Source organism: Salvelinus namaycush, chromosome 8 (assembly GCF_016432855.1).
Source record: "Salvelinus namaycush isolate Seneca chromosome 8, SaNama_1.0, whole genome shotgun sequence".
Taxonomy (NCBI): domain Eukaryota; kingdom Metazoa; phylum Chordata; class Actinopteri; order Salmoniformes; family Salmonidae; genus Salvelinus; species Salvelinus namaycush.
The window spans coordinates 43,469,345-43,496,972 of NC_052314.1; the positions used below are offsets into that span (position 1 = coordinate 43,469,345).

The 27,628-nt window shown below is 44.1% G+C and overlaps 1 pseudogene; it reads left to right on the forward strand.

Annotated features, from left to right (window-relative positions):
• Nucleotides 1–27,628, forward strand: part of LOC120052132 — a 192,581-nt pseudogene that overhangs the window by 144,643 nt on the left and 20,310 nt on the right.

Sequence of the window (27,628 nt, forward strand, 5' to 3'; positions counted from 1 at the left end):
TCTTCACTATTATTCTTCAATGTAGAAAATAGTAAAAATAAAGAAAAATGAGCGGTCACTTGAATCACTCCTCTCTTTTGAACTGATGCACAGCCAGGACACTTCAATTGTAACTTACCTCTATTAGAAACAATAATGTATTTGATCATTTTTGCTTTCATATAGGCCATTTCTGCTCTGATCACATCAGAAGTTCTATTTTGCCATGTGCGCTGGTCAAATGCGAGTTGTGATTAATTTTTTCTGATTAGAAAAACTATAGCTATTTGTTGAATATTATTTACCCCCCTCCGACGGTTATAGTGGGGTGAAAATTAGCTTGTAAATTGTTTAACCTATAGCCAAGGCCTTATAGCCTATATGATTAATTATGGCTGACATTGGTTACTATCTGCCACTATAGCAATGTTGCCAGCTAAGTTATAAGAGGGGACAATAGGCCTAGTTGGACAAGGCTAAGAGGTAAATATTATGTTATTATAATGACTGTGACTAAAACTAGAGAAACATTTTCCAGAGTTTTAGTTGACTGATAACAACTAAAACTAATGAAGGATGAAATGACTAAAACACGGCTAAGACTAAAAGGCATTTTAAGACAAACTAAATCTGAAATAGCTGTGAAAATATACACTGGTGCGTGTGCACATGCGTGTGCATGTGTGGGTGCATATGTCTTGGGTGGGGGAAGTCATATTCAATTAAGCATGGGGGGCATCTTCTTTGCATACTCTATGGTTTGGGTGAAAAGATTATGACCATCTGTGCAAAATAGTCTAATAACAGTATAGAGGCCTTTGGAAGGGTGTGTGTACTAGGCAGCATACAGGTCAAAAAGCCTGCGTAAATGTGTGTGTAAGCTACGTTACACAAAGCAGAAAATGTGTGTGTGTTGTACAGTGCATTCGGAAAGTATTCGGACCCCTTGACTTTTTCCATATGTTGTAAAGTTACAGCCTAATTCTAAAATTGATAAAAATGTTTATTTTCCTCATCAAATCGACACCCCCCTCCCCATAATGACAAAGCAAAAACAGGTTTTTAGAAATGTTAGCAAATTTATAATTTAAAAAAAATGGAAATATTGCATTTACATAAGTATTCAGAACCTTTACTCAGAACCTTGTTGAAGCACTTTAGGCAGCGATTACAGCCTTGAGTCTTTTTGTGTCTGACACTACAAGCTTGGCACACCTGTATTTGGGGAGTTTCTCCCATTCTCTCTGCAGATCCTCTCACGCTCTGTCAGGTTGGATGGTGAACTATTTTCAGGTCTCTCCAGAGATGTTAGATTGGGTTCAAGTCCGGGCTCTGGCTGGGCCACCCAAGGACATTCAGAGACTTGTTTCAAAGCCACTTCTGCGTTGTGTTGGCTGTGTGTTTAGGGTTGTTGTCCTGTTGGAAGGTGAACCGTCTCCTTAGTCTGAGGTCCTGAGCTCTCTCGACCAGGTTTTCATCAAGGATTTCTCTACTTTGCTCCGTTCATCTTTCCCTCAATCCTGACTAGTCTCCCAGTCTGTTCAGCTAAAAAACATCCGTAGGGATGCTTCACCATAGGGATTGTGCCAGGTTTTCTCCAGACGTGATTCTTGGCATTCAGGCCAAAGAGTTCAATCTTGGTTTCATCAGACCATCATGGTCTGAGAGGCCTTTAGCCAAACTCCAAGCAGGCTGTCATGTGCCTTTTACTGAGGAGTGGCTTACATCTGGCCACTCTACCATAAAGGCCTGATTGGTGGAGTGCTGCAGAGATGGTTGTCCTTCTGGACGGTTCTCCCATCTCCATAGAGGAACCCTGGAGCTCTGTCAGAGTGACCATCCGGTTCTTCGTCACCTCCTGACCAAGGGCTTTCTCCCCTGATTGCTCAGTTTGGCCGGGCAGCCAGCTCTAGGAAGAGTCTTGGTGGTTCCAAACTTCTTCCATTTAAGAGCGGAGGTCACTGGTGACCTTCAATGCTGCAGAAATGTTTTGGTACACTTCTGTGCCTCGACACAATCCTGTCTTGGAGTTTGGCTTGGTTTTTGCTCTGACATGCATTGTCAACTGTGGGACCTCTTGTAATGGTGCCGGAGGAGATAGCTGCTGTTGTATGGGCTCTTAAAACAAGCAAAATAGCACGTTTGGTTTTCACATTGTAACTTATTTTGTACATAATGTTGCTGCTACCATCTCTTATGACCGAAAAGAGCTTCTGGACATCAGAACAGCGATTACTCACCTTGAACTGGACAAAGAATATTTCTTTAATGAGTCGGATGAAAGGGATTTACTCCAGACACCCGAACAGGCCCTCATCCCCGTCATTCGCACTAGAAAAATACAGATTTCACAGAAGGAGATCAGGGTGCCTTGTAAGGATCCAGCGACGAGTGGCTAATCTGCCTTTGCCATCGGTACTATTGGCCAACGTACCATCCGCTGGACAGCAAAGTGGATGAACTACAAGCACGTATATCCTACCAACGGGACATTAAAAACGAATATCTTATTTTCACCGAGTTGTGGCTGAATGACGACATTAATAACATTCAGTTGGTGGGTTACACACTGTATCGCCAGGATAGAACAGCAACCTCTGGTAAGACAGGGCTGGAGGTCTATGTATATTTGTAAACAACAGCTGGTGCACGATACCTAAGGAAGTCTCGAGGTTTTGCTCGCCAGAGGCGAGGTCAACATTCACAAGGCTGCAGGACCAGACGGATTACCAGGACGTGTACTCCGAGCATGCGCTGACCAACTGGCAAGTGTCTTCACTGACATTTTCAACCTCTCCCTGTCTGAGTCAGTAATACCAACATGTTTCAAGAACACTAAGGTAACCTGCCTAAATGACTACTGACCCGTAGCACTCAAGTCTGTAGCCATCAAGTGCTTTGAAAGGCTGGTCATGACTCACATCAATAACATTATCACAGAAACCCTAGACTCACTCCAATTTGCATATCACCCCAACAGATCCACAGATTATGTAATCTGTATTGCACTCCACACTGCCCTTTCACACCTGGACAAAAGGAACACCTAAAGTTGAAGTCAGAAGTTTACATACACTTAGGCTGGAGTCCTTAAAACTAGTTTTTCATCCACTCCACAAATGTTTTGTTAACAAACAAGAGTCCTATATTGACATAACCTGAAAGGCCGCTCAGCAAGGTAGAAGCCACTGCTCCAAAACCACCATAAAAAAGCCAGACTATGGCTTGCATCTGCACATGGGGACAAAGATCGTACTTTTTGGAGAAATGTCCTCTGGTCTGATGAAACAAAAATAGAACTGTTTGGCCATAATGACCATTGTTATGTTTGGAGGATAAAGGGGGAGGATTGCAAGGCGAAGAACACCATCCCAACCGTGAAGCACGGGGGTGGCAGCATCATGTTGTGGGGGTGCTTTGCTGCAGGAGGGACTGGTGCACTTCACAAAATAGATGGCATCATGAGGGACTATGATATGTGGATATATTGAAGCAACATCTCAAGACATCAGTCAGGAAGTTAAAGCAAATGGGTCTTCCAAATGGACAATGACCCAAGCATACTTTCAAAGTTGTGGCAAAATGGCTTAAGGACAACAAAGTCAAGTTATTGGAGTGGCCATCATAAAGCCCTGACCTCAATCCTATAGAAAATGTGTGGGCAGAACTGAAAAAGCGTGTGCGAGCAAGGAGGCCTACAAACCTGACCAGCTCTGTCAGGAGGAATGGGACAAAATTCACCCAACTTATTGTGGGAAGCTTGTGGAAGCCTACCCGAAACATTTGACCCAAGTTAAACAATTTAAAGGCAATGCTACCAAATACTAATTGAGTGTATGTAAACTTCTGACTCACTGGGAATGTGATGAAAGAAATAAAAGCTGAAATAAATAATTCTCTCTACTATTATTCAGACATTTCACATTCTTAAAATAAAGTGGTGATCCTAACTGAACTTAGACAGGGAATTTTTACTAGGATTAAATGTCAGGAATTGTGAAAAACTGAGTTTAAATGTTTTTGGCTAAGGTGTATGTAAACTTCCGACTTCAACTGTATGATGACACAACAGTGGTAGGCCTGATCACTGACAAAGACAAGACAGCCCATAGGGAGGAGGTCAGAGACCTGGCCATGTTGTGCCAGGACAACAACCTCTCCCTCAACGTGATAAGGACAAAGGAGATGATTGTGGACTACAGGAAAAGGAGGACCGAGCACGCCCACATTCTCATCGACAGGTTGAGAGTTTCAAGTTCCTTGGTGTCCACATCACCAACAAACTAACATGGTCCAATCACACCAAGACAGTTGTGAAGATGGCACGACAAAACCTATTCCCCCTCAGGAGACTGAAAAGATTTGGCATGGGTCCTCAGATCCTCAAAAGGTTCTACAGCTGCACCATCGAGAGCATCCTGACTGGTTGCGTCACTGCCTGGTATGACAACTGCTCGTCTTCCGACCGCAAGGCACTGCAAAGGGTAGTGCGTACGGCCCAGTACATCACTGGGGCCAAGCTTCCTGCCATCCAGGACCTCTATACCAGGCGGTGTCAGAGGAAGGCCCTAAAAATTGTCAGACTCCAGCCACCCTAGGAGTAGACTGCTCTCTCTGCTATCGTACGGCAAGCGGTACCGGAGCACCAAGTCTAGGTCCAAGAGGCTTCTAAACAGCTTCTACCCCCAAGCCATAAGACTCCTGAACATCTAATCAAATGGCTACCCAGACTATTTGCGTTGCCCCCCCTTTTACACTGCTGCTACTCTACTAACCGGTGTCCCCGTACCGGTACCCCCTGTACATAACCTTTGCTATTGTTATTTTACTGCTGCTCTTTAATTATTTTTCTTAAAGCTGCATTGTTGGTTAAGGGCTTGTAAGTAAGCATTTCACTGTAAGGTTGTTGTATTCGGCGCATGTGACAAATACATTTTGATTTGGTTTGATATATAGACAGGTGTGTGTGCTTTTCCAAATGAAGTTTTTTATACATTTGCAAAACATTTCTAAAAACCTGTCTTCGCTTTGTCATTATGGGTTATTGTGTGTAGATTGATGAGGAAAATAAACAATTTAATACATTTTAGAATAAGTCTGGAACGTAACAAAATGTGGAAACAGGGAAGGGGTCTGAATACTTTCCGAATGCACTGTATATGTATGTTGCACAGGGCAGAGGGCTGCTATGACTATGTCAGCCCTGAAGCAAGTTGCCTTGAACAAGGGGGAGGGGTGAGCGCAGGAGTTATAGGAGGATGGAGAGAGGGAGAAATGCAGTGGGAGAAAAAGAGGAGGTGGGAGAGTGCGTTAGCATCTGTTGGTTTTTAGTTCTGGCTGACAAAAGCTGGAAGACAGACAGAGCGTAGTATCTCTACACAGACACACAAGTGCACGGGAGCCAACGTGGAGCAGACGCTAGAGAGAGCTTGTCTTCACTACCACACACTCACACACACTCAGAGAGTAGCGACCAGGCGCTAACCCAGAGAGAAACAGTATTTTTACTATTTCGCTCTCACCGGTGAGAAGCTATTCCTCAGCAGAGCAGCATGTAAGTACAGCCTTGTCTTTCAGAGATAAAACAATAGACATAGTACATTGGGCAGCTTGATTCCTTCCGTGTGTGTGTGTGTGTGTGTGTGTGTGTGTGTGTGTGTGTGTGTGTGTGTGTGTGTGTGTGTGTGTGTGTGTGTGTGTGTGTGTGTGTGTGTGTGTGTGTGTGTGTGTGTGTGTTTGTGTGTGTCTATTTGTGTTTCTGTGTGTGGAGCCCCAGTACGATTGGATTACTCAGCCTTAATTAGATTCTGTGTACAGTAATGGCTTGGGGATGGGTAGTAGGATATGGTACACGGCTATGCACAGAGAGCAAAGTGCTCTGCTCAGCTCCTTTCTGCTGCCTGCCGCTATGTCTGAGATGAGAGAGGAGACAAACACACATGCTTTTGCACGCAACACAGCAGTTTTCTGTTTAGAAAAATGCATTTTTAAGACTTGTTAGGAATTCAGCAGAATTTTCTCTCTTCTGGTGTTTCTATGTGACTGTTGTTTCAAACGGGATCAACTGGGTTTTATGGGGGGTTGTGTTCGCCTTAGTTTCACCTTTTAATACAACTTCCTTAGTCCCTGTGGTGTGTGTGTGTGTGTGTGTGTGTGTGTGTGTGTGTGTGTGTGTGTGTGTGTGTGTGTGTGTGTGTGTGTGTGTGTGTGTGTGTGTGTGTGTGTGTGTGTGTGTGTGTGTGTGTGTGTGTGTGTGTGTGTGTGTGTGTGTGTGTGTGTGTGAACCTTTTATATAATCTAGGAAGGATTTTTAGAGTAAGTGTTTTTCTGCCTCCTATGTTTTAATGTTTGTTGCTGTCATAATCCAGGGCGTTTCTCTTGACAGTTGCTTAAAATATTACTGCACTGAAGACGGCTAGGAAAGAAGACACAGTAATATATTTGTAACCTTGGAAATTATGTCTGTGGGATTTCTAGGTCAGTGAGATGTGTTTCACACATACTGTATGTGGCCACAAAGAGGGCCGGACTGGGCAGAGCGATACACCCTATGACAACTTCCAGTGTTTTTTTGTTTTTTTGGGGGGGGGGGTTCTTAAAATAAATGGATATATTCCTGTTTTGTGGCATTTCGCGAAGCCTCTATGTCATACCGATCGCACTATACATTTTTGTTGTGTGTAGACATGGTTGTCCTTGTTTGATAGAGACATTGGACGTCTTTCAGCGATTTTCCTATCGGCAGATTCATTGCTGAATATACAATGTGACACATTTTTCCAGTTTCTGAAAGACTAAACACACATTCCTCTGGTCAAAACTGAAAGAACTGACCAGACCACAATGGCTTCAAATGATTCCTCTCATCAACACAAGTTCGGTATACAGTGCCTTAGGAAAGTATTCAGACCCCTTGACTTTTCCCACATTTTGTAACTTTACAGCCTTATTCTAAAATGTATTAAATTGTTTATTTTCCTCATCAATCTACACACAATACCCCATAATGACAAAGCAAAAACCGTTGTTTTTACATTTTTGCAAATGTATTACAAATAAAAAAACTGATAACATTTACATAAGTATTCAGACCTTTTACTCAGTACTTTGTTGAAGCACCTTTGGCAGCGATTACAGCATCGAGTCTTCTTGGGTATGGCGCTACAAGCTTGGCACACATGTATTTGTGCTTGGGGTCGTTGTCCTTTTGGAAGCTGAACCTTCACCCCAGTCTGAGGTTCTGAGCGCTCTGGAGTAGATTTTCATCAAGGATCTCTTTGTACTTTGCTCCGTTCATCTTTGTCTCGATCCTGACTTGTCTCCCAGTCCCTGTCGCTGAAAAACATCCCCACAGCATGATGCTGCCACCACCATGCTTCGCCGTAGTGATGGTGCAAAGTTTCCTCCAGACACTTGGCATTCAGTTCAAAGGGTTCAATCTTGGTTTCATCAGACCAGAGAATCTTGTTTCTCATGGTCTGAGAGTCTTGAGGTGCCTTTTGGCAAACTCCAAGCGGGCTGTCATGTGCCTTTTACTGAGGAGTGGCTTCCGTCTTGCCACTCTACCATAAAGGCCCGATTGGTGAAGTGCTGCAGAGATGGTTGTCCTTCTGGAAGTTTCTCCCATCTCCACAGAGGAACTCTGGAGCTCTGTCAGAGTGACCATCGGAATCTTGGTCACCTCCCTGACCAAGGCCCTTCTCCCCCGATTGCTCAGTTTGGCTGGGTGGCCAACTCTTGGAAGAGCCTTGGTGTTTCCAAACTTCTTCCATTTAAGAATGATGGAGGCCACTGTGTTCTTAGGGACCTTCAGTGCTGCAAAAATGTTTTGGTACCCTTCCCCAGATCTGTGCCTCGACCCAATCCTATCTCGGAGCTCTATGTACAATTCCTTTGACCTCATGGTTTGGGTTTTGCTCTGACATGCACTGTCAACTGTGGGACCTTGTATAGACAGGTGTGTGCCTTTCCAAATCATGTTCAATCAATTGCATTTACCACAGGTGAACTCCAATCAAATTGTAGAAACTTCTCAAGGATGATCAATGGAAACAGGACACACCTGAGCTCAATTTCTAGTCATAGAAAATGGTCTGAATACCTACGTAAATATAGTATTTCGGTTTTTAATATTATTATATTTGCTATAATGTTAAAATAATATATTTTTGCCTCGTAATTATGGGGTATTGTGTGTAGATTGCTGAGGAAAAATGTTTATTTAATCAATTTTAGAATGAGGGTGTAACGGAACAAAATGTGGTAAAATTCAAGGGGTCTGAATACTTTCCTTAGGCACTGTAAAGCGAAGAGGATTCGAATCAGAGTTGGATTTAAATAGAAGCTGATCTACAGCAAATGCCAGCATGAAGATGCAGGCAAATACAGTAGCTTGGTGAGTTATTTTTCATGCAAGCCACCTAGCTGGCTAGCTTTTAGTTTATCTACTGAAACCCATATTGTGGGGGGAAATATAATAATTGTTATGTTTGCTAACTTAGGTAGCTAGATAAAATGATAGGCATCATGCAAGATAGGATTCCAAACAGTTGTGAATAACTATGATTGGCTATTCAGCAAACTAGCTTGCTAAGTTCACTGACAGTGAGGATAAACAATAATATAACAATTTACAGTTTTTACATTTCTAAAACTGATAAGCTGGCTTTACTAGAAACATTTCTGGCTGTAGCTAGGTACTGTCTGCCTACCTAGGTACATTTGTAGGGTCTGGTCACTGCAACGGTTGAGGGTTATGCCATATTTCTTTCTATTAGGCTATATGTTGTCCTAAATGTAATCTCTGCCTGTGCACATGTATGCATGTTGTCACATTGTATAGTGATTGGAGACAGGCGCAGGAATACATAATTGTTTTTTTAAATTTTCTCCAGCCAAACAAAAGAGCGACGTGTAAACCTCTAAATAATACACGGGACGAAACCCGTAAAACAAGTGCACAATAACACGTAGCATGGAAGCCGATACAATAGCACAGGTATTCACACGACCAACGGACATAATAACAATAACCGACAAGGAGAATGGGGAACAGAGGGCACATATATATATTCATACTAATCAGGGGGAATGGGAAGCGCGCGTAATGAGACAAGACATTCCGGGGTTGGTGGTAATGAATCCAGTTCAGTGATGCCTAGAAGAACGGTGATGTAGACTTCCGGAGCTGGTTAACGGAATAGGAAGCAATACCTTGGGGATCCGTGACAGTACCCCCCCCTCCCCCGACGCGCTGCACCACAAGCGGGACGCCTCGGGGACGACCACAGGGACGCGGTGCGGGTCAGTCAGGGCACCACCGCTGAAAATCCCTAGTCAGCGAAGTGTCCAGGATGTCCACCGCAGAAACCCAGCACTGCTCCTCTGAACTGTAACCCTCCCAGTCAATGAGGTACTGGAGACAACCCCGCTCGATGCCTCGAATCCTGGACTTCATGGACCGAGTACGCCGGACCTCCCTTGATGTCCAGAGGAGGAGGCAGGGCAACACTGGGTCCAGCCTCAGCGAGGGAACCAGGCACCACTGGCCTGAGGAGAGACGCATGAAAAGTCGGGTTAATGCGGTAATCAGCGGAGTTGCAAATGGTACGTTATCTCATTAACCCTCCTCAGGACTTTAAACGACCCAAAATAACCACGGGCTCAGCTTCCGGCAGGGCAGGCGGTGGGGCAGGTTCCGGGTGAAGAGCCGACGCATGGCCCACTGGAGACGAGTGTGCACAGCGTTCCAGGTCTCCTCTGTGCGACGAAACCACTCCTCCACCGCAGGGGCCGGCTGAAACCCCAACATGCGCTGGAAAGGAGTGAGGTTAGTGGAGGAGTGGTGGTGTGAATTCTGCTTGTATTCAGCCCAAGGTAGAAAATTCACCCACTCCCCCCCCCCCGGCCAGTCCTGACAGTAACACTTCAGGAACCTGCCCACTTCCTGATTGACCCTCTCCACCTGCCCATTAGCTTGAGGGCGGTACCCGGAGGTGAGACTGACTGTAACCCCCAGGTGTTCCATGAACGCTTTCCATACGTGTGAGGTGAACTGAGGGCCACGATCTTACTCAATGTCCTCTGGGGTCCCGTAGTGCCGGAAGACGTGCGTAAAAAGAGCCTCCACGGTTTGCATGGCCGACGGGAGCCCAGGCAGAGGAAGGAGGCGACAACTAATAATTTAGCCCACATTACCTGTCTCGGGTTTAGCCTCTTCGCTGCCCTGATTTATCTCTAGGTTGTGGTGGTCCGTCCACACCAGGAAAGGGTGTGTGGACCCCTCCAGCCAGTGCCTCCACGCCTTCAGAGCGTTCTTGACCGCAAAGAGTTCCTTGTCCCCTACGTCGTAGTTCCCCTGGGCTGGGCTCAGCTGCTTGGAGTAAAAGGCGCAGGGCCATAACTTTGGAGGGGTTCCAGTGCCCTCGGACAGCACTGCCTTGACTCCTACTTTGGAGGCATCCACCTTGACGATAAAGGGATTTGAGGGGTTGGGATGTGCCAGCACGGGGACAGTGGTGAAGCGTGCCTTCAGTGTCTCGAACACCCTCTCTGCCTCCGCCGTCCAACGAAGCCGCTGGGGACCTCATCTCAGCAGGGAGGTAAGAGGCGCGACCACCATGCTGAAGCCCCGGATGAACCTCCAGAAAATGTTGGCGAACCCCAGGAATCGCTGGACTGTTTTCACAGAGTTGGGGATGGGCCATGACCTGACTGCACTGAAGTATTGCTCCTCCATCTCCACTCACTCTGTGGATATGAGGTAGCCCAAAAAGGATGTAGACTGGGTCTTAGAGAAAACCCGGTGCAGATCCTGGTATTTCTCCGGTAACTCCACTTGAGGGTGTGGTCCGGACTTTCCACCGTAGTGGTGTTGACAGACATCACGAAACACCACCCCTGACACTCCTGCGACAACCCAGCAGTCTCCCCTCTGACCAGGAAATAACAGGGTTATGCCAACTCAACCAGGGGAGACCTAAAACCACAGGGTGTGTGGGGGTGTTTATAATCAGGTGATCTATTCTAAATTAGTGTCATGGGTCAGCAGAGAAACAGGAACAGTGATGTGATGTACGAGCCCAGTCCCTATTGGACGATTATCCAGGACTCGAACCGGAATGGGTGACTGTAGGGGAACCAAAGGAATGCGTAATACAGTGAACAGTGCGCTATCTAAAAGATTCCCGGCAGCTCCGGAATCAAAGCTAACGGGAGTGAGGGGCTAGGGTATTTAAATGGGAAAACACACTAGTTGAGTTGACAGAAAAGGAGGGGAGATCTTGCATCCTACCTGGGTTGGAGCAAGAGAATTCCCAGGCTTGTCACCTCCTCGCCTATTAGTAGATAGAGGTCAGGGAGAAATTAACCCTTTCTCCACAATAGGAGCAGAGGCCCAGATTCCTCCTTTTCCTACGCTCTGCCTCGGGCAAACGTGCAGAGCCCACCTCCATCAGCTCTGGCCACGGAGCAGGTGTAGCCATGGGCTCCAGATTCTGCGCAGGAATCCGGGACCGCATGAGGGTCCGCATGAGGTTGTCCAAACGAATCGACATGCTGATGAGCTGGTCAAGTGACAGGTTGTCATCACGGCAGGCTAACTCCAGCTGTGCCTCCTCCCGCAGTCCGCTGCAGAACACGGTGGCCAGAGCTGCCTCATTCCATCTGGTGGAGCCAGCGATGGTCCGGAACTCCAGAGCGAACTCCAAGGCAGTCCTAGCTCCCTGGCGTAGTCGGAGTAGGCACGCACCCCACTCTCGGCCCTCCCGGAGCCTCGGTATAGCGAGTGAGGTAGAGGTTGCATTGCAGAAGGAATCCCTTGCATCTCGCTGGCGCGCCGTCAAAGCGCTGCAGGAGGGACAAGAGTATGCCGCGGACTGGCTCAGATGAGACGGAAGCAGGTAGTGGTGTGGGGGCTGGTGCCGGAACCGGTATCGGAGACTGGATGGACTGCACATTCCCCTCCAAACGCAGGGTGGTTGCCAGCACGCTGTCCATGGCGCTGCCAAGTCGGGAGAGACAGTCCTCTTGATGCTGGATTGTCTCTGCGATGTTTGACAGCTCAGTCTTTCCTGCTGTCTGCATTTAGTGGGTCGGGTATTCTGTCACATTGTATAATGATTGGAGACAGGCGCAGGAATACGTAATAGGGGTTTTATTTTCTCCACCCAAACAAAAGAGCGTGGTGTAAACCTCTAAATAATACATGGGACGAGACCCGTAAACAAGTGCACAATAACGCGTAAGTAATTTTTCCAACAATTGTTTACAGACAGATTATTTCACTTAAATTTCAGTATATCACAATTCCAGTGGGTCAGAAGTTTACATACACCAAGTTGACTGTGCCTTTAAACAGCTTGGAAAATTCCAGAAAATGTCATGGCTTTAGAAGCTTCTGATAGGCTAATTGACATCATTTGAGTTAATTTGAGGTGTACCTGTGGATGTATTTCAAGGCCTACCTTCCAGCTCAGTGCCTCTTTGCTTGACATCATGGGAAAATCAAAAGAAATTGGCAAGACTCCAATTTGGCAAATTGGCAAGACTCCAATCTGGTTCATCCTTAGGAGCAATTTCCAAATGCCTGAAGGTACCACGTTCATCTGTACAAACAATAGTACGCAAGTATAAACACCATGGGATCACTCAGCCGACAAACCGCTCAGGAAGGAGACGCGTTCTGTCTCCAAGAGACGAACGTACTTTGGTGCGAAAAGTGCAAATCAATCCCGGAACAACAGCAAAAGACCTTGTGAAGATGCTGGAGGAAACAGGTACAAAAGTTTTACTGTGGATATAAAGGAGGAGGCCTACAAACCTGACTCAGTTACACCAGCTCTGTCAGGAAGAATGGGCCAAAATTCACCCAACTTTTTGTGGGAAGCTTGCGGAAGGCTAACTGAAACATTTGACCCAAGTTAAACAATTTAAAGGCAATGCTACCAATACTAATTGAGTGTATGTAAACTTTTGACCCACTGGGAATGTGATGAAAGAAATAAAAGCTGAAATAAATAATTTTCTACTATTATTCTGACATTTCACATTCTTAAAATAAAGTGGTGATCCTAACTGACCTAAGACAGGGAATTTTTACGAGGATTAAATGTCAGGAATTGTGAAAAACTGAGTTTAAATGTATTTAGCTAAGGTGCATGTAATCTTCCGACTTCAACTGTATATACACAACCATTCAAAAGTTTGGGGTCACTTAGAAATGTCCTTGTTTTTGTCCATTAAAATTACATCAAGTACATCAGAAATAAAGTGTAGACATTGTTAATGTTGTAAATGACTATTGTAGCTGGAAACAGCTGATTTTTAATGGAATATCAACAATGTCACGTTGTGCACGTTGTAATCCAAGTTTATCATTTTAAAAGTCTAATTGATCATTAGAAAAAAAAAATGCAATATGTTAGCACAGCTGAAAACTGTTGTCCACATTAAAGAAGCAATAAAACTGGCCTTCTATAGACTAGTTGGGTATCTGGAGCATCAACATTTCTCGGTTCAATTACAGGCTCAAAATGGCCAGAAGCAAGGTAATTTCTTCTGAAACTCTTCAGTCTATTCTTGTTCTGAGAAATGAAGGCTATTCCATGCGAGAAATTGCCAAGAAACTGAAGATCTCGTACAACGCTGTGTACTACTCCCTTCACAGAACAGCGCAAACTGGCCCTAACCAGAATATAAAAAGGTGTGGGAGACCCCGGTGCACAACTGGCAGCTTCATTAAATAGTACCCGCAAAACACGAGTCTCAACGTCAACAGTGAAGAGACGACTCCGGGATGCCGGCCTTCTAGGCAGAGTTCCTCTGTCCAGTGTCTGTGTTCTTTTTTATTTTATTCTTATTGGCCAGTCTGAGATATGGCTTTTTCTTTGCAACTCTGCCTTGGTTATAGACACAGCTGTGACTATAACCAAGGGAATTCTCTTTGGAGGTAATATGGTCGGATGAACAAAAGGACTTGGGTTTCTGTATGTTATCACAATCACACCAGGAGTATTTAATCATGAAACATACACCCCTGCCTTTGTTCTTCCCGGAGAGTTCTTTATTCTTGTCTGCGCAATGTACTGAGAACCCAGCTGGCTGTATGGACGGGGACAGTATATCACAAGAAATCCATGTTTCCGTGAAACAGAGCATGTTACAATCCCTGATGTCTCTCTGGAAGGAGATCCTCGCCCAGAGCTCATCTACTTTATTATCCAGAGACTGAACATTAGTGAGTAATATACTCGGAAGCGGTGGATGGTGTGCACACCTCCTGAGTCGGACTAGAAGTCCACTCCGAATACCTCTTCCCCCACCGGCGTTGTTTTGGAGCAGCCTCTGGAATAAGTTCAATTGCCCTGGGGGGTACGAACAAAGGATTCAATTCGGGAATGTCATATTCCTGGTCGTAATGCTGGTGAGTTACCGCCGCTCTGATATCCAAAAGTTATTTCCGGCTGTATGTAAAAACAAAAACAAATCCGGCCTAATAATCGAAGAAATAACAAATAAAAGAAATACTGCAAAATTGCCTCGGAGCTAGAAGCAGAGCTTATGATGCTCTTAATTATCTATTATAGATGTGTTTTGATTTTGCTCAGAGCATTACAGAACTTCTACCAAGCCCTAAATCAGTTTATAACTCTCACCTAGACATGTCTGCATGGGTTAACTGATTTCAGTCTTAACCAGATTAAAAGCTACTGGTAGTCCTCTCCTATTCTCAGAATTCCTCTTATCTTCTCAGAAAAGGAGAGATTTGGTCAGACGCTGCAGCCAGAGAGACATAACCCGTGGCCTTTCTCTCTCTCTTAGCCAGTCTCTCTGGAACACAGACTCAGCCACAGAACAGCAACTACACTAAAACCCTTTATATCTACTCTGCACAGCAGGCATGTTGACGCAAGGACGCTCTCTCGCTCTCTTCTGCATTCTCTCATATTTACAGTGGCAAAGCAAGTGGAATAGATCAACTAAAGTGAAATAAACAAATCAGACATGAACAGTAAACATTATACTCACAAAAATGTAATTTCTCTCTTCATCCCACTGTCTTTCTCTCCCTTTACCTCAGAGGACAGTAGTTACATCTCTCTGCCGTAATGCATTCATCACGAGAAAATAATAAGATCTGCTGTATACCCAAAACAGTCATACACTATATATATATACACACAAAAGTATGTGAACACCCCTTTCAAATTAGTGGATTCGACTATTTCAGCCACACCCGTTGCTGACAGGTGTATAAAATTGAGCACACAGCCATGCAATCTCCATAGACAAACATTGGCAGTAAAATGGAAGAGCTCAGTGACTTTCAACATGGCACCATCATAGGATGCCACCTTTCTAACAAGTCAGTTCATCACATTTCTGTCCTGCTAGAGCTGCTCGTTCAACTGTAAGTGCTGTTATAAGTGGAAATGTCTAGGAGCAACAACGGCTGAGCCGTGAGGTGATACGCCACATAAGCTCGCAGAACCGAGTGTTGAAGCGCATAGCGCGTAAAAATCGTCTGTCCGCGGACTACCGAGTTCCAAACTACCTCTGGAAGCTATGGCGGCACAATAACTGCTTGTCGGGTGCTTCATGAAATGGGTTTCCATGGCCAAACAGCCGCACACAAGCCTAAGATAACCATGTGCAATGCCAAGCGTCGACTGGAGTGAGTAGTGTAAAGCTCGCCGCCATTGGACTCTGGAACAGTGGAAACGCGTTTTCTGGAGTGATTTTGGAATGAGATGTTTGATGAGCAGGTGTCCAAATAGCCTTGGTCATTCATTGTAACTTTCCTCTGCAGAACAGAGTGGAATCAGTCTTCTTTCCATACAACAGATTTTCTCCCTTTCCTTCAGAGGATTTATCTCTGTCGCTTATTTTCCAGACTATTGCCAGTTTTCAAATGTTCATGTTGTTAATTTCCTCTTTTTCCCTGTTTTACAGAATACAGTCAGTTTGAAGCCAAAATCCATGATCTTCGGGAGCAGATGATGAACAGTAGAATCAGCTCAGGCTCTGGCTCGCTACGGACCAGCCAGAAAAGAACGCTCTACGTCAGGTAATTACTACTCTATACTACTCTTTATAATTTCTTTGTCAGGTACAACTACTTGATAAACCCTTATGATCACATCTATGACTTTATCTGTTAATGTCCTTCTCTTCATCTGCACTGATCCAACAAGATGGTGCTGCAGTGGAGAGCAGCGGTTTTACGGGCTCCTGACCAATTCTTCTTTTTTGTGTGTTTTTTTTATGCTGATCTTAACTTTTTTTGTACAAAATGTCTCCGCCATCATTACCTATGACCGAAAACAGCTTCTGGAAATCAGAACAGCCTCGAACACTAACCTCAATTTGGATGGCAAGTTCTACTTCAACGAGTCCGCAGCTCTGGACGTTCTGCATACTCCAGACCAGGCCCTAATCCCCAGGATTCGAAAGAGGAAGCGACGGCACAAAAGAGGCAGACGAGCCGGCATCCTGACGAGACTACGTTGGCGAGCAAATAAACCGCCTCTACCCTCCATTCTGTTAGTGAACAAACTGGACGAGTTCCGTTCAATACTATCCTATCAACGGGACCAAAGAACTGTAATATTCTATGTTTCACGGCTGAACAAGGACATCGATAATATACATCTCACTGGCTTTTCAGCCATTTTTTTCGTAGCTGTCTATTTACCACCACAAACCGAAGATGGCACTAAGACTGCACAGGGCCATTTGTAAAATGACACCCCCAGAAGTGGCACTTTCGTGGCTGGTGATTTTAATGCAGTGAAACTGAAATCAGTTTTACAAAAATTTTACCAGCAAGTTACCTGCACAACTAGAGGCGACAAAATTGTAGATCACCTTTACTCTACACACAGAAACGCATGCAAGGCTCTCCCTCGCTCTCCCTTTGGGAAATCTGACCATAACTCTATCCTCCTGATTGCAAACTATCACAGATTACAAAGGGAAACTCAGCCATGAACTGCCCGAGCCTACCATGACAAGCTAAATTACTTCTATGCTCGCTTCAAGGCAAGCAACACTGAACCATGCAAGAGAGCACCAGCTGTTCCATATGACTGTGTGATCTCATTCTCCGTAGGCGATGTGAGTAAGACCTTAACCTCTCTGGGATATGTGGGACGGTAGCGTCCCACCTGGCCAACATCCAGTGAAAATGCAGAGCGCCAAATTCAAATAAATTACCATAAAAAATAAACTTTCATGAAATCACACATTCAATATACCAAATTAAAGCTACACTTGTTGTGAATCCAGCCAATGTGTCAAATTTCAAAAATGCTTTACGGCGAAAGCAAACAATGCTATTATCTGAGGATAGCAACCAAGCAAACAAACACAGACCATCATATTTCAACCCTCCCGGCGCGTCACAAAACGCAGAAATAAAGATATAATTCATGCCTTACCTTTGACGAGCTTCATCTGTTGGCACTCCAATATGTCCCATAAACATCACAAATGGTCCTTTTCGATTAATTCCGTCGATATATATCCAAAATGTCCATTTATTTGACGCGTTTGATCCAGAAAAACACCGGTTCCAACTTGCACAATGTGACTACAAAATATCTCAAAAGTTACCTGAAAGCTTTGTACAAACTTTTCAAACTACTTTTGTAATACAACTTTAGGTATTTTTTTACGTAAATAATCAATAAAATTGAAGACGGGATGATCTATGTTCAATACCGGAGGAAAACAATGTGTAGCATGCTTTCTGGTCACGCGCCTCCTAACAAACAGTACATTTCACTGGAGCCTCATTCTGAACATGGCTACTTCTTCATTTCTCAAAGGAAAAACTTCAACCAATTTCTAAAGACTGTTGACATCAAGTGGAAGCGATAGAAACTGCAGGAAGGTCCCTTAGAAATCTGGATTCCCAATGAAAAGCCATTGAAAAGAGAGTGACCTCAAAAAATAAAAATCTGAATGGTTTGTCCTCGGGGTTTTGCCTGCCAAATAAGTTCTAAGTAAGTAATAAGTAATACATCACAGACATGATTCAAACAGTTTTAGAAACTTCAGAGTGTTTCTATCCAATACTAATAATAATATGCATATATTAGCATCTGGGACTGAGTAAGAGGGAGTTTACTCTGGGCATGCTTTTCATCCAAACGTGAAAATGCTGCCCCCTATCCACAAGAAGTTAAAACAGGTTAACATTCACAAGGCCGCGGTGCCAGAGGAATTACCAGACACGTACTCAGAGCATGCGCTGACCAGCTAGCAAGTGTCTTCACTGACATTTTAACCTCTCCCTGATCCAGTCTGTAATACCCATGTGTTTCAAGCAGACCGCCATAGTCCCTGTGCCCAAGAACACCAAGGTAACCTGTCTAAATGACTATCACCCTGTAGCACTCACATCTGTATTCATGAAATGCTTTGAAAGGCTGGTCATGGCTCAACACCATCATCCCAAACACACTGGACCCACTCCAATTTGCATACCACCCCAACAGATCCACAGAAGACATAGTGCCCTCTAAGTTCATCACTAAGCAGGACCCTGGGACTAAACACCTCCCTCTGCAACTGGATCTTGGACTTCCAGACAAGCCGCCCCCAGGTGGTGAGCGTAGGCAACAACACATCCGCCATGCTGACCCATAACACGTGGGCCGTCAGGGGTGCGTGCTTAGTCCCCTCCTGTACTCCCTGTTCACCCATGACTGCGCACAACTCCAAAACCATCATTAAGTTTGCTGACGACACGACGGTGGTAGGCCTGATCACCAACATAGATGAGACAGCCTATAAGTAGGAGGTCAGTAACGTGCCAAGACAACAACCTCTCCCTCAACGTCAGCAAGACAAAAGGACCTGATCATGGACTACAGGAAATGGAGGGCCAAGCACGCCTCCATCCACACTGATGGGGTAGTAGTGGAGCGGGTCGAGAGGTTCAAGTTCCTTGTTGTCTGCATCACTAAGGAATTAACATGGTCCACACACACACAGTCGTGAAGAAGGCACGACAATGCCTCTTTCCCCTCATGAGGCTGAAAAGATTTTGCATGGGCCCTCAGATCTTCAAAAAGTTATACAGCTGCACCATTGAGAGCATCTTGACTGGCTGCATCACCTCTTGGTATGGCAACTGCTTGGCATCCGACCGCAAGGCGCTACAGAGTGTAGTGTGAATGGCCCAGTACATCACTGTGGCCTAGCTCCCTGCCGTCCAGGACCTATATACCAGGTGGTGTCAGAGGAAGGCCCAAAGGATTATCAAAGACTCCCGTCACCCAAATCTTGGACTGTTCTCTCTGCTACTGCACAGCAAACGATACTGATGCACCAAGCCTGGAACCAACAGGACCGTGAACAGCTTCTACCCCCAAGCCAAAAGACTGCTAAATGGCTAATAACTAAATATCTGCCGGACTATCTGCATTCCCCCTTTTTGCACTCTTGACTCATCACATACGCTGCTGCTTATGTTTGTTATCTATCCTGTTTCCTAGTCACTTTACCCCTACCTGTATGTACATACTGTATCTACCTCAATTACGTCGTACCCCTACACATCGACTTGGTACTGGTACCTTCATGGTGTTCATGGTGCAGTGCAATGTTTTAGTTGGTGATGTGGACACCAAGGAACTTGAAACTCTCGATCCGCTCCACTACAGCCACGTCAATGTTAATGGGGGCCTTTTCGGTCCGCCTTTTCCTGTAGTCCACGAACAGCTCCTTTGTCTTGCTCACATTGAGGGAGAGGTTGTTGTCCTGACACCACACTGTCAGGTCTCTGACCTCCTTCCTATAGGCTATCTCATCGTTGTCGGTGATCAGGCCTACCACTGTTGTGTCGACAGCAAACTTAATGGTGTTAGAGTCGTGTTTGGCCACACAGTCGTAGGTGAACAGGGAGTAGAGTAGGGGACTAAGTACACACCCCTGAGGGGCCCCAGTGTTGAGGATCAGCGTGGCAGACGTGTTGTTGCCTACCATTACCACCTAGCAGCGGCCCGTCAGGACTCCAGGACCCAGTTGCAGAGGGAGGTGTTTAGTCACAGGGTCCTTAGCTTAGTGATGAGCTTCGTGGGCACTATGGTGTTGAACGCTGAGCTGTAGTCAATGAACAGCATTCTCACATAGGTATTCCTTTTGTCCAGGTGAAAAAGGGCAGTGTGGAGTGCGATTGAGATTGCGTCATCTGTGGATCAGCACTACAGCACCACACCTCTGCCCATGTATAAAGCTAAGTTATCGTTAGTCATTGTGTATTTATTTCTCTTGTTATAATTGTTTCTATTATTTCTCTGTTTTTCTCTCTGCATTGTTGGGAAGGGCCCGTAAAGTAAGCATTTCACTGTTAGTCTACACCTGTTGTTTATGAAGCATGTGACAAATAGCATTTGATTTGATATGAAGGAACTTGACAGCTGAAAAAGCAGACCCCTGATAGGCATGCATCATACTGCTTCCATCTGTCTCGTCAGATCAGTGAAGATGAAGTTACAGAGATGAGCAACTTTAGATTATATGTGCTATATATATCAAATTGTCTGGAGGCTGTTGTCTATACTCTCTGGGTACTTCGACCACCTCATTTACCTGCATGACGCTATCAATGCACTTTACCACCACTGTGGCTTTCAGTCCGAGGAGAATAGAAAAAGGAAACATTATTGTCCACAAAATGACATTTTTCAACCCATATGGATGGGGCACAGGAGCACCGACCCTGAGATTGATTGAGTCTTCTCTGCATCTCTGTCTGTGATGACGCAGGCACATAGACAACAATACACACGCACACACTCAGGCCTTTTCACCACCATCTGAAATGATTGGATCTGCTGCACTGTTGATCAATGGCAGAGAACCCATTATCCTTTAAGTTGACTGGAGCCATGATATGGCTGGCCTTCCCCCATTATTATGCAGACAGCATGATAATAGATACTAGGTGTATCAGGGCTAGTTTGATTGGGCCATTCAGGCCTTATCTGCATCTGCCCAGCCTGCCTCCTGTACACAGCAGGCCCAGGAGAAGGGAGAATGTCATTGTTACATGCCCTACCCTGGTCCACAGGGAGAACAGTGGTGTTTAAGGACCAGATATAGAGAATGACACCCAGATCTTTAACCTCATGTCACAATAAGACATTAAACCAGCTGCCACAAGACCTTTATCACACAGACTCAGGCAAAGCCGTGTGTCTCCAAACACTGATTTTATATGAGTAGTAATTTTGGACAAGGAGTTAAAATATCATTGTGGAGTAAGCAGATCCAATCTGTTGAAACATTGTGTATTTTCGGTGTTATACAGTACATAACGAACAAAATTGTTTACAGCAAGAAGCCACACTGAATTTCTTCAACAATATGTACACAGCATACCACATTTTGTACCCTACCCTGTCTTTGCCAATGGGCTCTGATGCAGTCTTAAGTTATCTCTTGTGTGTTCAACAGTGCACACTTGAACAGTTTCATCCTCCTCTGGGTGCTAGCCAGTGCACACTGATGCACTCCTCCTGCACTCTTGACCTCTCTGGAGCACATGTGCAGTCTTATTATTGACCCGAGAGCGCTGGAGGTTGACTCATTGGCCCAGACCGTACTGTAGTGAAGACTTCACAATTTTCTCCCAACCTGAGGAGCTCCTATCAATCAGACCCACATGACCTGCTCTACTGGAGGAGAGTTTAGGGGTTAGAGGTCAGGGACAATGAAGCGTCCTGGGACTACAGTATATACTGGTTAAAACAAACTGGCTACAGACTAGAGAAACTCTGATCTGACAGCAGTCGTTATACCTGCAGTACAAACATACACTTTGGAAATGTATTTGATTATATACAGTTGAATTCACCAGATACAGTAATCATTATTCCTATTTGCCAAAGAGAAATCACATCTATGAATTAGAATGTTGACGGTTTATTGTCGAGAATCTTGGTTTGGCCGAGGTTTGTTAGAAAACAGAGCAGTGCAGAGCAGTACCAAACAGGAGATCAGCAGACTGGGTGTGACATATTGGGGCTTAGTGAGGCCCCTGGGCAGTAGGCAGCAGGCTGAGAAGAACTGTGGAGAGGACAGATGAAGAGACTGACCATGACATCAGAGCTGTGTTAGGCCACTGTAACCTTTACAAAGAGGAAATGTCTTGTGCTTGCTGGAGCAGGGCATTGGAAGAGCAGTGTGTTGAGTGTCCAGTGCGTATGCGTGTGAGCTGCCCTTTGGGTTCAGAGCTGGTAGCACTTGATTTGAAGGTCTGCTTACAAAGACGATTGTGACATGGCTTTTCAGTGGTGTCAGTTTCACTCAATGCGATGGTTTTGGTATACATACACTCCATAAAAGGCCTCTCTCACAGTATGCTGGAGAAGGATATATAGAGGGATACGTGGAGAAGGATGTAGCCCCAGTGGTTTTGATTCCCAGTTTCCCTAACAGGATTAGTCTCTCTGCTGATGGATCTTTAGGAGATTGAAACTGGAACCAGTCCCTAAAACCCTCCTTACTTTGCATTGACACATACTTCCAGCAACAGAATATATACTGCATTATGGAAATCCAAGCTTTGCGGAATTATTTCCTTTACAGCCATCTAGAACTGCATGCAGGAAGTCATAGCACAGACGGACAACAGATGACATGCAAAGAATGGCTAGTATTCCACTGCTCAAACATCTACCCTGTGTTCTAAGTTATTGTGGGTTTTATTAACAACACCTCCCGCTCCACATTAGAATAGCTCAATCAGTGATCCTTTTAGCTAGAACTATAGCTCAGGGGCTGTGGTACACTATAGTATGCCCTAGGGGGCAGCCCTAAATTATACTCAAGGGGCTGTGGGTCCCACAGGGCTCTACAAAGGCCAGGATTAGCCAAAAATGACAGCAGGATAATTTTGGTCAGTTTGCCGTTAGGCAGCCCTGTGGATCTGGTGTATCGTAGCTTTTAGCATCCTCTCTACTTTGTGCTGCCTTCCGTCTCATTACAGCAGAGGAGAAGTGGCTAGAAAACAGAGAACCCCACATTTGAATAAGCTGCTTTTAACCAGGATGTTTTAATGGCACTATCTGGCTGGCTGCTGTACTACAGTAAGATTTAGTCTTCTCTTTAAGAGCCTTGGCTGGAAACACTACTGGAAACCTGCCTGGGTGGGTGGTCAAGGTGGAGTACCTCATAGCAGATGGAGAAAAAATATTTACAAAATGTTATTGATCGTAAAAACACAATCTGAGAAAGGCTGTAGAATCCTAGAATGCCATGTTTTTTTAAATATATGAAGTGACATTTACTATGGGTATTTTTGATCTGGGCAGCTGGGGCTGTGTGTGTTGCTGTATGTACAGTTGAAGTCGGAAGTTTACATACACTTAGGTTGGAGTAATTAAAACTCGTTTTTCAACCACTCCACAAATTTCTTGTTAACAAACTATAGTTTTGGCAAGTCGGTTAGGACATCTACTTTGTGCATGACACAAGACATTTTTTCAACAATTGTTTACAGACAGGTTATTTCACTGTATCACAATTCCAGTGGGTCAGATGTTTATATATACTAAGTTGACTGTGCCTTTAAACAGCTTGGAAAATTCCAGAAAATGATGTCATGGCTTTAGAAGCTTCTGAAAGGCTAATTGACATCATTTGAGTCAATTGGAGGTGTACCTGTGGATGTATTTCAAGGCCTACCTTCCAGCTCAGTGCCTCTTTGCTTGACATCATGGGAAAATTAAAAGAAATCAGCCAAGACCTCCGAAAACTAATTGTAGACCTCCGCAAGTCTGGTTCATCCTTGGGAGCAATTTCCAAACGCCTGAAGGTACCACGTTCATCTGTACAAACAATAGTACGCAAGTATAAACACCATGGGACCACGCAGCCGTCATACCGCTCAGAAAGGAGACGCGTTCTGTCTCCAAGAGATGAACGTACTTTGGTGCCAAAAGTGCAAATCAATCCCAGGACAACAGCAAAGGACCTTGTGAAGATGCTGGAGGAAACAGGTACAAACGCATCTATATCCACAATAAAACGAGTCCTATATCGACATAACCTGAAAGGCCACTCAGCAAGGAAGAAGCCACTGCTCCAAAACTGCCATAAAAAAAGCCAGACTATGGTTTGCAACTGCACATGGAGACAAAGATCGTACTTTTTGGAGAAATGTTCTCTGGTCTGATGAACCAAAAATGGAACTGTTTGGCCATAATGACCATCGTTATGTTTGGAGGAAAAAGGGGGAAGCTTGCAAGCTGAAGAACATCATCCCAACCTTGAAGCACGGGGGTGGCAGCGTCATGTTGTGGTGGTGCTTTGCTTGCGGGGGGGACTGGTGCACTTCACAAAATAGATGGCATCATGAGGCAGGAAAATTATGTGGATATATTGAAGCAACATCTCAAGATATCAGTCAGCAAGTTCAAGCTTGGTCGCAAATGGGTCTTCCAAATGGACAAGGACCCCAAGCATAATTCCAAAGTTTTGGCAAAATGGCTTAAGGACAACAAAGTCAAGGCATTGGGGTGGCCATCACCATGCCCTGACCTCAATCCTATAGAAATGTATGGGCAGAACTGAAAAAGCGTGTGCGAGCAAGGAGACCTACAAACCTGACTCAGTTACACCAGCTCTGTCAGGAGGAATGGGCCAAAATTCCCCCAACTTATTGTGGGAAGCTACCCAAAACGTTTGACCCAAGTTAAACAATTTTAAGGCAATGCTACCAAATATTAATTGAGTGTATGTAAACTTCTGACCCAACCGGGAATGTGATGAAAAAAATAAAAGCTGAAATAAATCATTCTCTCTACTATTATTCTGACATTTCACATTCTTCAAATAAAGTGGTGATCCTAACTGACCTAAGACAGGGAATTTTTACTAGGATTAAATGTCAGGAATTGTAAAAAACTGAGTTTAAATGTATTTGGCTAAGGTGTATGTAAACTTCCGACTTCAACTTTACTTGTCTCAAGACATTTATTTCACACAGAGTGCAAGTGTTTGTGCTCAGTACAAAAATGGAAGAGGGGCCACCGCTCAAGAAGAGTAAAAGTTCTGACACACTTGAGAAATTCTTATTATCAGACTACAACTTCTTCAGGCTAGGGTCTATTTTTCTCCACTTCCTGTCTGACTGACGTGCCCAAAGTAAACTGCCTGTTACTCTGGCCCAGAAGCTAGGATATGCATATAATTGGTACCATTGGATTGAAAACACTTTGAAGTTTGTAGAAATGTTAAAATAATGTATGAGACTAACACAATAGATATGGTAGGAGAAAATCCAAAGAATAACCAACCGGAATTTTAAAAAATTTGAGAGCCCATGCTCTTACAATGGAAAGTATAGGGGTATTCTGAAATCTAGCTCTCAGGATGCAATTCCTATGGCTTCCACTAGATGTCAACAGTCTTTGTTCAAGGTGTCAGGCTTGTTTCTTCCCAAACGAGGAAGAATTTTGAGTTTTAGTACTGGGATACAGACTTGGAAATCAGTCTGTGCGTGCGCGACGAAGAGCACGCGCACCTGCTAATATCGTTTTCCTATTGAACATACTTCTTTCCGTATGAAATATTATAGTTTAATTACATTTTAGGGTACCTGATGATTATATCGAAATGTATTTTGCATTGTTTTCACAAAGGTTAGCGGTAGCTTTTTGGATTCCTTTCTCTGCATGTTGAACGAGTGGATTACTCAAATCGATGGCGCCAACTAAACAGACTTTTGGGGATATAAAGAAGGATCTTATCTAACAAAACGACACTACATGTTTTAGCTGGGACCCTTTGGATTGCAAATCAGAGAGATTTTCAAAAAGTGAATATTTAATCTCTATTTGTGATTTTATGAAGCCTGTGCCGGTGGAAAAATATGTTGATGTGGGGCGCTGTCCTCAAACAATCGCATGGCATGCTTTTGCTGTAAAGCCTATGGTAAATCGGACAATGCAGTTAGATGAACAAGACTTTAAGCTTTTAACCGATATAAGACACTTGTACCTAAATGTTTTATATCCATAATTTTTATGATTATTTATTTGAATTGCACGCACTCCAATCTCACCGGAAGTTGTCGTCTAGCCCTAAGTACATTAAAATGATGTAACATTGGCAGGCACATTACAGGTTATTGCTGCTCGTTGTTCTCAGTGCTCGATTACTTAATTTGTTATTACCTGTCATGCATATCTTTAATAAATACAAATATTATACCATAATTTAATTACATCTGTTACTATAGGATTATTACACTAGAAAGACACTGTACAGTACAATAAGTGTGATCGCTTCTGTTTTTCCTACAGTACCTAGAGTATGTGGATCTGTACTAGTATCCTAGTATTCCTATTTCTCAGCTACTGCATATCTGTCCCGGTGCTGGAGTACAGCCCTGTTTTATTGATGAAGGAAAGGCATGGGGATGATGCAGCCTGGACACTAGGGGATGGCTGTTACTTCAGCTCCAGTTCCTAAGCAGGCAGGCAGACACACACACAAGTTTGTGCCCTACTCAACATCCTGGATCTCTGTGGGCTGATTTGTCTCAGGAAAGCCACAGTTGCTTAGCCAGAACACACACACACACACACAATGTAAAGGTTATGCGGTTGGAAAATCTCTCCTGAGCTGTCTTTAGTGTGCTGCATATGTTTATTATTGCAGCTATTCAGATATGGATCACATATTCCATGCACACCTGCTCAGTCATTGTGATCTGTATCTGAACTCATTCCATCCATATTTATCATACTTCTCCCGTCTCTCCTAGACAAAAATAGTAGCTACAGACTCTCTGACCAGGGCTTTTTGGAACTGTAAAACAATCTCATTTTTGCTAACTTTAACAGCCGACTAATTAGCTTGCTGCCAGTTCTTAGCAAACTTATGGAAATGATTGTGGTTGACCGGATACAATGCTATTTCTCTGTGAATAATTTAACAACTGACTTTCATCATGCTTATAGGGAAGGACACTCAACATGTACTGCACTGACACAAATTACATGATTGGCTGAAAGAAATTGACAAGAAGATTGTGGAAGCTGTATTGTTAAAATTAATTTTGTTAAATTTCAGTGCAGCCTTTGATATTATTGACCATATTTGTTATTGAAAAAAAATGTGTTATGGCTTTATGTGGGAACACCTTCAAGACTGTTGGTAAAGCATTATAGGTGACTACCACATGAAGCTGGTTGAGAAAATGCCAAGAGCGTGCAAAGCTGTCAAGGCAATTGGAGACTACTTTGAAGAATCTCAAATATAACATATTTTGATTTGTTTAACACTTTTTTGGTTACTACATGATTCCATATGTGTTATTTCATAGTTTGGATGTCTTCACTATTATTCTGCAATGTAGAAAATAGTAAAAAATAAAGAAAAACCCTGGAATGAGTAGGTGTGTCTAAACTTTTGACTGGTACTGTATATATATATGTTTTTTAAATAGAAATTAAAATAATTGTATTTCATCTTTTCAATAATTTGAAAGATCTTTTGTTTTTATCGCTTCAGTTTTTGTACTGAAGAGAAAAAATATCCAATCATGATTTTTCTTTGGTGGTCTCTGGGTCGAAGAAAATGTAGCTAGCTCAGCCAACCATTGGCTAGGCCTTCAGAAGGTAGACAGGAG